Source organism: Bactrocera latifrons, unplaced genomic scaffold (genome assembly GCF_001853355.1).
Source record: "Bactrocera latifrons isolate USDA-ARS-PBARC rearing strain unplaced genomic scaffold, ASM185335v1 scaffold_81, whole genome shotgun sequence".
NCBI lineage: Eukaryota > Metazoa > Arthropoda > Insecta > Diptera > Tephritidae > Bactrocera > Bactrocera latifrons.
Window position 1 is genome coordinate 1,008,127 of NW_017537501.1, and position 13,692 is coordinate 1,021,818.

A 13,692-nucleotide genomic window follows, 5' to 3' on the forward strand; every position below is an offset into this window, starting at 1 on the left:
TCTCAAGCACCAATTCCTTTATTTCATTGACGTGTTGATCATCAGTTGCTGTTTACGGCCGTCCAGGACGTAGTTCAACGACAACGTGTTCTCGACCCTCTTTAAATAATTTTACCAATCAAAAAAACTTGCTCGCGAGTAACAATTATCACCGAAGGCATTTTCCAAAATTCCGAATGTTACGGCACCGGAAATTTGGCTCCGCACACAAAATTTAGATTAAAAAGCCTTACTACTTTTTGCCCACAGTAGTACACCATAATAGAAATATCAAATTTTTCCAATTTTTTATTTAGTAAATTATAGCATATTTTTTTCATTTACATATATAAATTTTATGTGTTCTCCGCCGCGCTGATTTTTATATATATATAAATATAATTTTCACAAATTTCCATATATATAAATATAATCATCTCCAATTGCATTAAAGAACGAACTAAGCTCGTTAAAGGCATCAAGCATCATTGAATTCACCAAATTACACGCCTACAATTACATTAAAATTTTTTTCTGCTCTCTTTTTTGTTTTATTTAATGAGCTCGTTACATTTGATTTTTTTTTTTTTTTTTTTTTTTTTTGTTGATGACTTTCTTTTTGCAGCAAGAAGCCACATTTAATGTAATGAGTGGCAATTTGGTGTCATTAGTTGTTGTCAGGGAGTTGGGGATATATTTGATTTTTATTTCTCCGCACGGCTGGCGTGTAATGAGCGCATGTAAACGAGTATTTAATTAATTGATCAAAGCGAAGCACACAAGTATTTTTCTTGTTTTTGGGAATAGAAGTCAAGATTTTATAATTTTGTGAAAAAAAATCCGATTTTTTAACGTTAGAGATTTTGATTGCTTGGAGACGAAATTTTTTTAAACATTTTAATTCGAGATTTTCAAAAACGTATTTAAGAATAGATATTATTATGTAAAATGTTTGCCATCGAGGATCATGCATTTATAATAACGACCTTTCATTGAATACAACACTGAGCACGTCCATATTCGAACGAATCGACTAAAAATCGCCAGAAAATCTTGTCGGGAAAATTAAAATTTCGAAAAAATTACTATCTCATAATAGCAAAGAAGATTTGGAACTGACTAAGTCAACAATTAAAAATTTTAACATTTTCTTCTCGGTAAGTTTCCTTATCACTTCAGAGAAATTAAATTTTCTTTATTCATAAATTACAAGGAATCTAAGTTACTTTAATCACATTAAATATACTTTCAAATACATCGCTTCTTAGCCTAAAAGTATGCTACTGACATATACATTATTTCAAACGTATGAAGATTATGATAAACACTTTCTTAAATCACAAAATACATTAATGTTGACAATGAACGAAGCCATTGCCAAATTTGAATACTGGTGTTAAGCAAAAAAGCTTCGAACACATTATTGAAGGAGTTAGCTAAACTAACACTTGAACATGCTTAATCGAACTCGCTGCAGCGTTGTATTGTAAGATAATTTCTTATCATGCATGCATGAATAAAATAAAATTTAAAACACATACTGTTATTTATACGTGGTACTTGCTTACAAAAATTTGCCGTTAATATACTCTGTGCCCAAAAAATAAGGTGACATTTGAATTTAAACTGCTCGCGTCGAAGGATTTGGAGAATTATATTTTTTTTTTTAGGTTGGTAGTACTGTCAGTCACATTTATGTTAAATTTCATATCAAAATATTCATTAGTGTTTGAGATACGTGTCGTTTTGTGAGCTGCTAAAAGTGAGTTTTTCGTTTTTGCGATGTCGAAATTTGTTGAGCAAAGAATTTGCATTAAATTTTGTTCACGGTATCGATTTTCTGCTGCGGATGCGTTAAGCAGAAAGCCTTTGGTGATAAGGCTATGTCTAAAAAAAATGTTTACACGTGGTGTAGTGAGTTCCAAGCCGGCCGTGAACGTGTCGAAGACGAAGAGCGTCCGGGGCGTCCATCAACCTCAACCGACGAAGCTCACGTTCAACAAATCAAAGATTTGGTGTTGAAAAACAATTATTAATTAATTAACAATTATTGATTAAAAATTAAAGAGCTTGCTGATGAAGTTGGCATATCGAAAGACACAGCCAATACAATTTTGAAGGATGTTTTGGGTCTCAAGCGCGTCAAATCTCGACTGGTACCGAAACATTGAGTTTTTTGGAAAAAAGGCACTCGTAATTCGTGATCATTTCGCCAAAAAAAACTCAACCCATATCGTTCCGCAACCACCGTATTCACCTGACCTGGTGCCGTGCGACGTCTGGCTGTTCACCAAGCTCAAAAGACCGCTCCGAGGAAACCATTTTTATACGATAGAGGAGATTCAAGCCGCAGCGAAGGCGGAACTGAAGGTCATCCCGGAAAGTGACCAGTGTTTCGAAGATTGGAAAATCCGTTGGCATAAGTGCATTGCATCAGGAGGGGATTACTTTGAAGGGGATGAAATTGATTTGGAAGAATAAATAAAGAATTTTCAAAATAAATACAATGTCACCTTATTTTTTGGGCACAGACATAATTTCTCTGATTTCATTTCTAAGTTTTCCACATACCCATGTTGCCAAAAAATAGTAAGATTTTTTAACTTAAATTTCGGGCGAAAACCCATTTGTTTAAAGTTTTTTTTTTTCTTGGTTTGGGATAACAGTCAGTGCTAAATGTCACATCAAGATTATACTTAGTATTTAGTATTAGCTTTTCTGTCTGAAGTACATAAAGTTCATTCCGTACATTTATACGATGAGTTAATTATTCGACAATGAAGTTCCATTAAGTTTTGTGTGCGGAATTGTGGAATTCTCAGAACGTTGGAAAAGGCCTTCAGTCATAATTGTTTGACATGAGCCAGTTTTTTTGATTGGTACAAATTACTCAAAGAGGGTCCAGAACGCGATGTTGTTGAACTACGTCCAGGACGGTCGGATAGTAAACATCAACTGATCAACAGGTCAAACAAAATAAAGGAATTGGTGCTTGAGAATCGACGATTAATAGTCATGATCTTACTGGCATCGTTGGTATATCGAAATGATCAGTGAAAACCATTTTGAAGAACCATTTGGGCCTAAAACAAAGTGAAAGCACGATTGGTTCCAAAATCAAAAATGTATTATTATTGGCGATGTGTCTTGGATCTATGTTTACAACAAGGAAACAGCCGAATATGGTGGCACAGATGGACCGAACCCGCAAAAACTCGTCAAAGCCGGTCAAAATCAAGGTTATGTTGGCAGTTTTCTTCGATTATCAACGGGTGTACTCCGGATTCCTTCCGACCGGCCAAACTGTCAACACGAAATACTATTCACGCATTTTGCGTCGTTAGCGAAGCTTTTCGTAAAAACAATCCGGAATTATGGCCCGACAACTCTTAGTTTTTGCACCACGATAACGCACCGTCGCATATTGTATTGATTCTTCGTGAGTTTTGCGCCAAATTTTCAACCAATATCGTGCCGCAAGGACCGTATTTGCCTGATTTAGCTCAGTGTGACTTTTGGCTATTCACCAAACTCAAGCGACCGCTCCGGGGAGACCCTTTAGAGTCAATTGAAGACATAAAACGTGAATCGCTACGCGCATTGAATGCTATTCCGGAAATTGACTTTAACAACTGTTTCAAGGATTGGAAAAAACGTTGGTACAAGTGTATTGGAGCCAAAGAGGCATTGCATTGATTGGATTATGAACAAAGTCTTATTTTATGCTAATTTTGTAAGTTTATCACTAAGTAATGGTCAATTAGTAAGAAATCTTAGTCAAATTATTGGAGCTTCTTGTTTTGCATTTTTTGAGAAAAGTTGTCATAGTAATTTATATATTCTCAAAAACCTTAGTAAGTAGCTATTTCAGCGAAGAAAGTTTCACTGACTTAAAAAAATATTTTTTGTGAAAGTATTTTGGATTGAAATTTAAATCCTTTGTGGATATTAAGAAAAACAAGTATTTACATTTTAAATAAAAAAAGCTATGGTCTATTGGGATATAAAAATATAAAAATATAAATTTATCCCATATCGTAAAAGAAAAAAAATGTTTAAAAGATAAAGGTGAAAAACCAAAACCTTGATGATTTAAAATTTTTCACATACATTTCGAGCTTATGCGGAAAAAATGTTGACACTTTTAATTTTTTACATATATTTTTAAGTTATGTAAAGATAATGTTTTTGTAACAACACATTTTTCACATAACCTAAAAATGTAATGAGAAAAATTCAAATTAAGTTTATGATTTTATAATTTTAGTTTTTCAATTTTTTTTCTTCTTTTAGATATTTTTATTACCTACTTGATGCCATAAGACTCGTAGTTCTGCCGGAAACCGAGATAAACCGTCTTTTACCCCTAAAAACTTCACTCTTATCCTCCTTTTCACTTCCTGACCACAGATCGCATTTAAATTATTTTTTCTTTCATTCATAAAATGTTCATAAAATGTTTTTTGATGACTCATGCCTAGCTCTTGACCGATGCCACGGCTGCTACTATGCCGGTCTCTTTCGAACAATTCAGCGATTTTATCGCAATTTTCGACGACAGGCCTTCCGGAGCGTGGCGCATCTTCGACCACCTCTACACCAGAACGAAAACGTTGAAACCATCGTTGTGCGGTGGAAATGGAAAGTGTATCGGGTCCATAAACTGCACAAATTAAATTTGTGGCTTGAGATGCATTTTTGCCTTTATCGTAGTAGTACTGTAAAATATGCCATATTTTCTCTTTATTTTGCTCCATGTTTGCGGCGCTATAACTTACGAACGACTTAAAAGAAACGACAATCAATCAAAAATGTGTTAGCGCGTAAAGTGAGCTTTCCAAACAGGTATAGCATGACCCGATGTGACGAATAAAACCAGAACTACGCGCTCTCAGCGCCAACTAGCAAAAATACCGCAAGACTTCTTTTGACAACCAAATATTATCCTCCTTTACTAATGGGTCATCATACTATTTTTTTTTTTTTTTAGTTTTACAACTTTCAAACGCTTCATACCTAGTATAATAATAATAATTTAATAACAGTAATTGTTTATCATATCAAATTGAGTATCGTTAATTAGGCACTAATTGCCATGATTAGTGAAAAAAAAACATAATTTTATGTGCTAAATATATTGAAGTCCCAAAAATTCAAACAAGTTATTTATATCACTTATTTACGCAATTTCTTAAACTAAAAATTACCTGTTTATCCTTGAAATGGTCAAATTGTATATTATTTTCTCTCACACAATGCACAAGTTTATGCTTCCAAGCGATAATCACTTCATGAATTTATTTAGTGCGCAATCAAATTGAATTACACACACATGCACGTAATTATAACTGTAATACACTTCCTTAACGGTGCAATAATTCACGCTTTATTGTTCGAATTGCAGACACTCTCCACGTTTTTTCACACTAATTATAATTATCAATTGTATTTCCGTTCATGAAAAGCGGCGCTCAGCGACATAAACACCCACACAACTGCAACGGCAGCAAGACAATTAAAAAACTTGTGTAAGAAAACTGCAACAATTTTTACTTCCGCCACTTGAACGGTGTACCAACACCGATGAGCGCTGCGAGACAAACACTCGAGCGTACAGTGGCGCTACGCCAACACACGCGCGCTCATGCACACACAAACACACACACTCACTTACTCACACACAAGGCAAGCACACATACAGCGTTGCAATGGCGCGCCGTCAGTTAAGGCCGAAAAAGACGAAAGTTGTCTCGTTGTCTATCGTCGCTTGAAGACACTTCAAGTCCAAAATAAATCAACTCAGGATTTCTCATACAACGCAGCGCAGCGCACAGACGGTTTTTCAGAGCGCGACGCAGCCAAAACCGAACCACCCGCAACACTCGGCGAACGAAGACTGAATGCAACTTTCGCAAATGGATTCGCGTAAACATTGGAAATTCGCACACAGAAGATGAAATGAAAACAAAAGCGCCAAAAAGCAACAGCAACAACCACCACAACGAACACCAGCAGCTAACCATAATAACCAGAGCGCACAGCAGCCAAAGCCGGCTTTATTTGTTGTTGTCAAATTGTAACACACGTAGCGTGTAAATATGTATGTAGGTAGGCAGCAGCAGCAGCAGCTGTAGATGGCAAGTCGACATTGCTGTCGTGGAGGCGCGTCGGCGGGCGACGGACGAACGGTAGTTGGCAGCAAGGCAAATTGCCTACTTCGTGCCGATTAAGTTGCGAGCGAGGCGAATAGCTTGCATCCAAAGGAATAGCAACAGCAAAAGCGTTGATATGCCGCTGCCGGCTAGTTGAATGTCTTCTACAAAGCTATGTGCTGCAACATGCCGCGCGTGCCACATACAACATTCTACATAGCACATGCAACAAATGCTGCCGCGCCGTAAGTATGGTCAATGATTGTATTGCCTTTGCTGGCAAAGGAGATAGGCGAAAAAGGTGAGAGAGCGCGTAAGAGTGTTGCATATTTGAGCGCATGTGATTTTGATTAGCAACATTTGTTGCCTATAAAAGCTACAAACCAACTGGCAGTACGCTGGTGCTAGAAGACAGGCCCTTCACCGCAGCCTATTAGATAAGTTGTCAAAGCAGTAAGTTGCTTTTGGCGCTGGGGAATGTTGCAGGCAACATGTTGCAGCATAAATGTTGCTAGGCATACTTATATTGGCGCTTAAATTTTTATTTGATTTCATTTCTAATGTCAGTTTCATTTCTGACTCCTAATTCGCCGAGAGTAAGACAGCCGAAGTAAGTCAACCTCACTCTTGGAAAGGCTGGTCAATGGAGAAGAAAATGCCTGGATGTTGTCAAGGTTGAATGGATTAAGAGTTGTCAAAGCTTCGAAAAGTCTTATTGCATCCAATGTCTATTACTCGCTGTCCACTAAGAACACTTATGATTGGCAAGATGAAGTTTACCGCGAGAAAATAGTTCAGTAGATCTCTTGCGTTCCACTTTAGATCAAAAGGGTCATATATTTCATATACATATAGTATCTGTTTACTATAATTTATTGCATACATTATAAAACTAAGGCGTCATCACTTAGTAAAGCACCTGAGTATACATATGTAACATTTTATGAAGCGACAATTTTCTAAACGCCTAAATGTAGGCAATACTTTTCCTGTATTTTTAATTGATTAAAACTAGTAAAATGGGGCTGTTTTATAAACGTGTGGCATTCAATGAGACAACACTTTTTCAGAGTTGGACTTTTTGACGCTATTGCCGCTGTGTAGCAGAGTATCAAAGAAGTCCCAAATGAGTCCATCCGCCATCAACTTAATGGAAGATTTTGTGAAAGAATCTTGGTTCACGGGCTTAGCCAACTCGTACAAGAACTGACACCGAACGAGCATCCAGCGCGTCGCATGGCCCAAAATGAGATGGCAAGCGTACCTGATTTTCACAAGAAAATTTTGTTCTGGTTGAATGGGTCTTAATAAGCAAAGTTTTCACATCTCGAGTGATGATAAACCACAAGACATTATTGAGACGTCGTAAAATCCTCAAAAATTAACTCTGTTTGGTTTTGTTCTAAAGGCAGGTAGCATCGTTGGTCCAAATTTCTTCAAAAATGTAGCCGGTATATAAGGTCATGATTAATTAAAGATTTTCTCTGAACTACTTAGAGGATGTGGATATGGATGTGGACGACCTTTGCTTCCAACAAAACGGTGCTTCATGCCATAAGCCAAAGCAATAATCAATTTGTTAAAGGAAACTTTCGGCCTTGGACCTGCAACTTGGCCTCTTAGATTGTGCGATTTAACACCTGAGGAATTTTTTTTTTTTTTKTGAGGTTATGAGAGGTCGATTGTATACGCAGTTGAGTCCGAGACCACCGACGCCTTGAATGAGAATATTCAACGCGTTATTGCAGCATACGAGCGCAATTGTTACTAAAAATGGTTGATAATTGGCGTCTCGACTGAAATTTCTTCAAGTCAGCAGCGATGGTCTCCTTCTTCTTCTTTATTGTCGTAGACATCTTTCTCCGTTGTTTGAAGATTCCAAGTGTGGCCAGGTCCTTCTATAACTGGTCTTTCCAGCGGAGTGGTGGTCTTTCTCTTCCTCTGCTTCCACCGGCGGGTACTGCGTCGAATACTTTCGGATCTGGAGTGTTTTCATTCATGACATGATCTAACCAGCGCAGCCGGTATCTTTTAATTTGCTGAACTATATCAATGTCGTCATATATCTCGTACAGCTCATCATCACAATCTACTAGTAACGCCGACTCATCAAATGTTGTCATCGTCCATGGCTCTGCACCATATTGCAAGACGTGGTTGAAGAGCGACTTATAGAATGTGGTCGACTGTTTATTTGATGGCAAGAGATATTTCGTTTTTCCCTTATTTACTACCAGACCTAGACGCTTCCCTTCCTTACCCAGTCTGGAAAAAGCAGAACTAACGGCGTGGTTGTTGAGGTCAATGATATCAATATTGTCAGCGTACCCCTTAACTAGAATGTCACGGGGTACTAGTTTTTACAACTCCGAACTGTCGTGTCCCCAGAACATTAACTGTGAAAAGGTCGCATTGAACTTGTTCGAAAATTTGCTATACTTTCGTGATTCGTTATGTTGCCGATACATGTTGCACAACATTTCGCATGTTGATACGAAATGCGCAAGCGTCAAACTCAAACCACACAAACAGTAGTAAAATATAACAAACCCCAAAAATTCGTCATTATTTTAATGAAGGAAAAAAATTGTGTTTGCGCGGGAAACCCGTACCTTCCGCAAAGCCACCAAAACGGCAGCAAGTGGACCACGCACACACATACATAGTATACATAAATATGTGTGGAACATCTTTATTTTATTTTCGGCAAACAAAACGGAGATGAAAATAAAGTGAAGGAAATTAAGGCCCGCATCAGCGCGAATGCAAACAACGGCGTGCAAGCAAGCTGAGTGCCACTCAAAAGCGGAGCAACGGTAGCGGCTACAAGTGGCGACAGCACATACATAGCATACTTGCATCGGTTTGTAAGTGCATGCGGGCTTTACAGATTGCGGTCGGCATTCGTACGTTGGGTGGGTGGCTCCGTGTGGTGGTGGTTGACGGTTATACATCTGTGTGCATGCTGTGTGTGTGTGTGTTGAAGCGCAAAGACGTATTCGTCGCTGATGATTTTGTCAATTGTTGAGTATGGCCCCACACATTTTCTTTGTTAGCTGCAACAACAACAACAAAAAACCGAATGATTGAGCGCTGAAGTGCATTGAAGAATGGAAGACAAAGAAATGTGTGGAGTAAAATGTGTGCACAAACACATATAGCCACATAAATTTATATAGCAGATTATGTGTATGAAATAGATTCCTTTTGCTAAGGATTTGCTCTCATTTGTTTCTTTTTAAACTGGAGGGTTGCATTTTACGGCAAATAATATACTTCAATGTATTCCTTTTCAATGCTTTGATAGCTTATTGTGTGATTTAGGTATATATTTATAAGTGTAGAAAAACAAATGTGGAACTAAACTTGACAATACAGGGTGTAGTTACAATAAAGTTGGATTTTACTATTAAAAATTGTTTGTCCCCGAAACAGGCTTAAGTGTGCCACGAAGCTTGTAACACCGAAAAGGAAAAGTCAGTGATGTTTTAGAGTATACATATATATGTATATACAAACTGATCTATGAAAAGCAAGCCCTTGACGGAAAAGTATTTTATTTGACATATCTTTAAGAAAATTTTATTGTTCAAGGCAACAGTTTTAACAATTGCTCAGATCATACCACTATAGCATGTATCTGCCATACAAATTTTTATTAGTGATTTTCATTATTTATGGAAAACTGTGGTTATTTAGACTGTCTGTATACATAGAGCAACTCCTTAGAACCTTCTATCACTAAACAGTTTACACAACTTGGAGCATATATTAATTTATTTATGAAATATTTTGTTAGTATTAATAAAACCAAAATAAAATATGCACCCTATATTATCAGTATACATAAATGCATGTGGCTCATTTTGTGAAATAGTATAATAAATACTTTTACTCCACTTTTCGTCAAATCTAATACTTTAATCAAATCCTTTATTTACCGTCTTCACAAAACATTTGTAAAAATTAAAAATAAGTATGAAAAGCGCTGTACCATTGCACAAGTACCATACCGCTGGGTAATATCATAATAAATATGTAAATAATATTTTTAAAAACCTAAAAATTGTTACTAAGCCAAGATTAGCGAAAGTTACAATACTTATAAGTGGTTCTTTAATACCTAATAGAAATTATATAGGTGGTAGTAGTAGAGTAATAGTATTATCTATGTATGTGTCAGCCTCAGCACTTTTCTTGGAATTAAAAAAGAAATGCAAAATTTCCCGCAAATGTCGAGAATTCGGCTCAAAAAGTGTCATTTTCAGTTGAGAATAAGTTTGGGATGCAAACAGGTCTCTACAAATATTTTGTTGGATTAATGTTGACACAAATGTCCACGATCGATATAAAACGATTTAATGGACCAGTGCTTGACCCTAGAGATATCTATTGGAAAACGGCGGAAGCAAAGTTCTGACCTATTTTTTTTTATTAAGTGGTTATATATAATACATATAGAAATTTAAAAAAAAATGTTTTTTTTTCTGTTTTCTTAAAGTACATATAGTATTTAAAAATACCCACAGAAAATTTCATATCGTTCCGGTGACAATTTTCGAAGTTACACGCATATTTGAAAAGGCGTTTCAGAGTGTTTGGAAGTGCATTCCAGACGTTAAACGCGATTTTCTTAAAATGGTGTTTCAAAGTCGTTGACCAACATTACTCGAAAACGGCTAAACCGATTAGACTTAAATTCGAATATAATAATTTGGCCCGAAAATTCCAAACGAAATCTGTTTGGAGTTTTAATGTCACAGGATCCTATTCAGAGATATAGTGGTCACCGCAAATCGTCTTTTTCGATAGGAACTCCCGGAGATGAGCTGTAGTTCCATTCCAAATAATTTTTTTCCTAATATAAGTCTTAAAATACTGCTAAAAGATACCATAATATGTGTGCAAATTATTGGATCAATATATTTAAAATTGTTCTCAGAAAACTTCTAGAAAATTCGTTTTTTTTCGGCCTTCTAGCTGTATACTATAACCTCTTAAAAAAAATAGTATAGAGAAAATATAATTCCAAAATAAATACTTTAACACATTTTGCCAAAATTTTATTCGCATTCTGTATTTTAGAAGAAGAGAAGTAAAAACGAACTAGAAAGTACTAACTTAATCTAGGTCATTTCATAAAAATAAATTTTAAAAACATTATGATGAACTAAAATACTTAATTTTTTTTACCTTTTACAGAAAAGGGGAAAATTAATATCATTCAAGATTTCTGCAGTATTTCTCTTGTCACTGGCGTAAATTAGTATAATGATGCTATTTATTATTGTGAGATAAGTCAGACAGTAATTTTTGTTTTATTTTTTTATTGTTTGCGAATAAACCGGTTATTTCCAAGAATTATATTATTTTTCAAACATTAAGATAATATTCTAGTTTAACGGTCTTAATTTGGATAATTTTTAGCAGCTGATAAACTTTTGATAATTTTTTTGGTATAATTATTATATTATATGATCCTTATTTCAAGAGTTAAACAAAAAAATTTCAAACAAAACCAATTTACACTTTTGAAGTGGCGCAAGTAAAAACTAGGTCGCTTCCCGGTAGACACGGTGGTCCTTTCAAATATAAAACAATAAAGGGTTTTTGATTAGTAAAGTGGCATCCTCATATGGAGCAATAAACATTTAAAAAATAATAATAAAATAATCGAAACAAAATATCGACTTTTTCACTAACTTTATAACATATTCCATGTTCTTTTTTAAATTCGTACGATTAAGATATATTTGAGGAATATTCATGCCAAATTTCTAGTAAATCTACTAGTCAGCACTTCAGATATTGTGAAGAATTCATCGACACAAGAGGCTTCGGAAAAAACGTTCTTACAGTTTAGAGACGGCCCGCGGGGTTTCGACAATTGTTAAACAAAATTTTTTGGTTATTGGTATTTTGTATTATATTTTTAATTCATAATCCCAAGATCTGCAATTAAAAATAAAATTAAATTTTTAATTCTAAATTTAAGATCTAATTTTTTCAGTAATAATTTGTTGAGATTCAAAATTTGTAAGTCTAATTCCAAAAACAAAATTTTGAAAAAGAAATATACATTGTGTCGGGATTGATTTTAATCCGGTTTTGGGATTTAATTTTTTTTTTCAATTCAGTACTTGGCATTACAAAATAAAACAATAATTTTTAATTCAAATTATAATTAAATTATTTGATTTGCAACACTTGTGGCACGACATTAAAGCAGCTATAACATTATAATTTAAATTTTGAAAAATCGCAGTGAGGTACTTTGAATATCTTAAACTCGATTTTTATACATTTCTTGACTAAAATACCTCCTTATTGCAGAATATTTTTTTGAAACCTAAAATAATAGTGTACGCAGTCCTTTCCCCAGATTTAATTTCATTTTCGCTCACATATATGTATATTCATATGTAATGCAAACTTGTTTTTCATCAAGCTCTGCTAATTTTAAGTAGCTTACATACACACGAATGCGTTTATAACTTAATGAATGAATAAATACAAAATGAATGTATGATATGTACACATATAAGTAAATATGTAACATATGTTCATGAACTTGTAAATACTGTGCTCCACCAACACTCCACCTGCACTCATTCGCAGATTTTCATAATTACGTACATTTTCACATTAAACACACATACATACTGGAATTTGTATTATAAATTTACCCTGGCATTCGAATTTGAAAGGACTTCCACCGAACTCCGACAGTGAAGCTAACAAAATTCACAACCACATTTTTTGTAGAAAACGCGCTTGTGAGAGTATGTATGGCTTACATACATACATGCAAATCTGCATAAGTGTTAACTAACTAAGCTGTAATGAACTATTTTAATGGGGAGTTAGGCAAATAAACACACAATTTTATGCTTCTCACAGAAGCATATTTTCTATGCGCTTACACTTTTGCATTTCTAAAGTAAGTAGCCGTTGGAGATTACATTTGCTACACACATAGATATATTTACATAGGTAGAAAAGCGTTTAGCAGACTGCAAATAGAATGTTACGTATACGCCACGGCCACTTTAAATGCCAAACTCGACACACTGCAAACGCTTTGAATTTTATGATAAATAAATTTCTACATATGCATATATGAGAATGTATGTATATAAATACTTATATTTGCATACAATTTAAATTTATTTGTAATTATATCGAAATCATCCCCAACTCAAGTAATTTAGTTGATTACAAGAATTCTAAGAAAATTACTTGCACACAATATTTCGGATTAATATCTCAAAGACTATTTCGTACCATTTTCCTTGTTGCAGTGAAAAGTTTCATACGCCTCTGCATAGAACGCATGTCAACAAACACAAGGAAGGTTCGACGTCGAGAAGCTGCAATCACAACAGACGGCGCTCAAGAGCAACCCCTGTAGAACCCCCTGGGGAGATCTAGTGACTGATGTGCAGAGCATACTGAAATTATGGAGGGAACACTTCTCCAGCCTGCTGATGAACCCTATTCCCCAATCGATGACGATGGAGCAGACGTTCAATTGAGAACGGGTGGGATAAGCCACCTCAAC

General features: G+C 35.4%; 1 protein-coding gene across 2 annotated transcripts in view; it reads right to left on the reverse strand.

Moving 5' to 3' along the window:
• The window catches only part of LOC108976935, a 136,505-nt gene that overhangs the window by 94,063 nt on the left and 28,750 nt on the right, over positions 1–13,692 (reverse strand). The window contains exon 1 of one of the 2 annotated variants that reach the window (XR_001993989.1): positions 5,187–5,859. The exons of the other annotated variant lie outside the window; for it this stretch is intronic. The gene's annotated coding sequence lies outside the window, so the exon portion shown is untranslated. Of the gene's footprint in view, positions 1–5,186; positions 5,860–13,692 lie in introns of those variants that run through there. 2 annotated transcript variants of the gene reach the window in all.